This window comes from Suricata suricatta, chromosome 2 (assembly GCF_006229205.1).
Source record: "Suricata suricatta isolate VVHF042 chromosome 2, meerkat_22Aug2017_6uvM2_HiC, whole genome shotgun sequence".
Classification (NCBI taxonomy): domain Eukaryota; kingdom Metazoa; phylum Chordata; class Mammalia; order Carnivora; family Herpestidae; genus Suricata; species Suricata suricatta.
The window spans coordinates 67,084,154-67,087,931 of record NC_043701.1 but is presented as its reverse complement, the minus strand read 5'-3'; the positions used below and the strand labels follow the sequence as shown (position 1 = coordinate 67,087,931).

At 34.9% G+C, this 3,778-nt stretch overlaps 1 pseudogene; it reads right to left on the bottom strand.

The window, feature by feature from the left end:
• Positions 1-2,923: 2,923 nt before the first annotated feature.
• LOC115282149 lies at positions 2,924-3,321 on the bottom strand (annotated as a pseudogene).
• Positions 3,322-3,778: the final 457 nt, after the last annotated feature.

The following is a 3,778-nucleotide window of genomic DNA, read 5'->3' as shown; positions in this document are numbered from 1 at the left end:
GAATGGTATTTTTTAACGTTCATTTCTTTTTGAGAGTGGAGGAAGGGGCAGACAGAGGGAGACAAAGGATCTGAAGTGGTTCTGACAGCAGAGGGCCTGATGCAGGGCTCGAACTCACCAACAAAGAGATCATGACCCAAAGTCAGATGCTCAAACTACTGAGCCACCCAGACACCCCTTTGAGTGGCATTTTTAACTCCTATTAGCTCTGATACTGGGAGATAATAAAGACATAATGAAATCAAGTACCCAGATAATGTCTACATTTCATATATATTCTTAAGAAGTGATCGTGAGAAGTCAGATTTTTAATAGTTTGGAATTTGATTATTTGCATGGCCAAGTGGCTGATGGACTACATAATGTCTGGGATAATGTCCTAATGTTAAGGTAACAAACGATGGGCCAGGAACAAGAGGCATACTTTTCATTACCATGATAATGTATTTACAGTGTTTTAATTTTCATTGGTTTAGATGTTTCAGAATAAGGTGAGAGGACTGGATTGATCTTGCTCTGGATATAAGGTTTATTACAATTCTAAAGCAGTAATGACTTAAAAATAAGTTAAATGATGCCAAACTTACAAATGTTTAGCTGAAATACAGGTACTAGTATCGCTTTAAATTAAACATGTCAAGAAACCCAAATTTAATTAGCCTGAATCCTAAGAGATTTTGTTATGAAATGGAGAATAGAATATTTTGAACTATATTAATGTATTATATTCAAAGTCACTTTCTTTATGTCAATTTAATTCACTATGGAGTGATACTGTATATGAATCTATAAAGTGCAAATGTACTATAAAGCCCATGGAAAACTATGTAAAATTAATGATATTGTTGATAGCCCAAACAATATGCTAAACTACTACTAGAATTGAGAAAAAAAAATTTTAATATATTCTCATCCCACCTCTCCCTATTAAAAATAATTGGAAAGCCTTCATTGTGTAGTGTGAAGAGCATCATGACCATTCTTTTAGCATTGACTAAGGAGATGCTTTGCTTCAGTTGAATATGCTTTCAGACAGACTTTAGAAAACCACAGAGTTATTAAGGAGACATTGTTGATTGTCTACTGGAATGCATTTCTTCTCGTTTGCCTCCATCCTCACTAACAGAATGACAGTTTTGTTCAAGTATCCACATGTTGATGTGCTGCTATGCCATGTGTTTCATAGTAGCTTGGCCTCATCCCGAGGGGATGGACTTATAGTAGTGTAAACCAAGCATGGTAATTCCATCTCTTTGCCAGTGATTGTTTTAGGAAATGGCTTATAACCCAGTTCTAAGTAGTAAAAAGTAAGGTGAATCCCCTTGGGGACTTTCTGAGAAATTTCTTAGTTCTTAAAATAAGATCCAGGACAGAGCTATTCACTTTTCTGTGTGTGAAAGTTGCTGCACATGGAAGTGATGCCTGGAGCAACTATAGCCATCATGTATTCATGAGGAGAGCTACCCGAAAGGTGGAGATTGGTAGAACAGAGTGATAAAAAGCTACTGTCTCCTCACTGAACTGCTAAAGTAATGAACACAGAACCAGCCCAATCTCAGGACTCTGGTTATTGAAGTAATAGATATAAGGTTTTTATTTTATATTATTAATAGATATTTAAAGATATTTGAGATATTAAAGGCTATTTTAAACCATTTAGATTGGGTTGTCTTTTATTTTGCAACCAAAACCTTTTGTTTGTTATAACTCTAAACTGTTATAAAAATAGATATTTTATTCCTGTTTTGTTATTTTTGGGGAGTGATGGTGAAGATCTTCTTTTGAAAAGAGAAATCTATTTGAAGAATAAACCAAGGTGTATTTTCCTATTAGGTAAGCTCAGTCAAATTCTAGGTATGTCTCCATTACCTCATTCAGTTTTGATCTGGTTGGACTTCTGTTTTAAATTCCAGAAAAATTTAACTGTTCTGAAGTAAAATATGTAGGAACACAAACTCATTTTAACATTATCCAAAATAGAACATAATCAAGAAAGCAAATCAGCTATAAAAATATACCCACAATGCATGCCAAAACCAACTTGAAATATTTTTTTGAATTATAAAATGTTTACAAATGTCTGTGCCATTGATCCAGGAGTATATATAATTATAAACTGATTCACCAAAAAAGTTCAAACTCCCCTTTTTCCAGGGCTAGAATTCATTTACTTATTATTCAACAAACATTTGTTGGTAATGTATTCTCTAGCAACACTGAAGAAGAAACTGGTGATAAAAAGATGAATAACCCTTCATTAAGACAACATCCACACCCTCAAGTAGTTATATCCTATTGTATACCTCTGTGATCTGAGTTAAAAATTATTGAGAAGATTTTTTCATCATTTAAATATACCTTCCATGATGTAAGCAGAATAAAAGATAAGAAAACAAAACATTTTGAAGAAGAAATAAGGGTTAAGTAGTTCTTAGTATTCTACACCATGGATTTCAGTTCAAGTGGTTACATAAACTCTGTATATTCTTAATGATATGATCTGGGCACTGTGCTAGATAATGACCATAGAAACTGTGTAAATCTTTTTTTTTTTTGTATTTTTATTCTTAAAATATTTTAGAGAGGGAATGTGAGGAGGGTGAGGGGCAGAGAGAGAGAGAGAGAGAGAGAGAGAGAGAGAGAGAATCCTAAGCAGTCCCCATGTGTAGCCTGGAACTTGATGTGAGGCTTGATCCCACAAGTCCTGGGATCACAACCTAAGGGTCAGGAATTTCACAGTGCAGTGTACTAGTCAAGAGCATGGAGCTTTGGTGACTAACAGCTGTGGATTCCAGTCACAGCTCTGCCCCATGCTAGTTGTAGATTGAACAAATTATTTTACCTTTTTAAAAAGTTCTTAGCTTATTAATTCTAACATGAAAATCCTGTACAATCATGACAGATAGTCACTGCAGAATCTTTACTACTTCTTTCTGCCAGGATTAGCATTGGCTTTTGTAATCCCTCTGACTTTCTTCATTCTGTTCTTTCATTCCTTTTGCTGTTTTCTTGGTGCCTTTTTCTTCTCATACAGGCCATGTCTGGCAAGTCTATGTTTGGGTTCATTTTTCTTTGCGTAATCCAAGGAATCATAAATCATGCCAGAGCCAGTTGTCTTGCCACCACCAAAATGGGTTCTGAATCCAAATACAAAGATGACATCGGGTATAGTCTTGTACAGTTTGGCTAGTTTTTACAGAATTTCTACCTTAGGTAGTGTGTTGCCTTTCTAGGGTAAAGAATATCAATGACTGTCGTTTTCTGATGAAGTAATTAATTGATCATGAACTTCCTGGTCCAGATAGTTACTGTGTCATTCATGATGGTGGCCAAGCCTCAAGCACCCAAGGAACAAACAAATTGTTTTACATTTTTATAAATCAGCTCCATCCATTGTAAAATAGGTATCCTTAGCAAACCCACTTCATAAAGATATTATGAAGAATAATTATAATACCTATAATATGCACAGCCCAGGGCATGGAGTACAGTACAGACTCAAAACTGTATATAATAGTACATATATGGTATATCAGGCAAGGAAGATAGGAAAACACTTCTTGAGAAAAAGCTAGGAGGCATTGATATTAAAAGTTTCAAGGAATGTGGTAGATTCTAAGCACTAAAGTCTGAAGTTTAATATAGATGGTAGTAATAAGTGACTTTGGGGAATTAGATGTGGGCCAAATCATCATATAGAACTGAATGTTGAGCCACCAAGTATTATTATTTTTATTATTAATAGCAGACATTTGTGCAGTGCTTACTGTATGTCAGG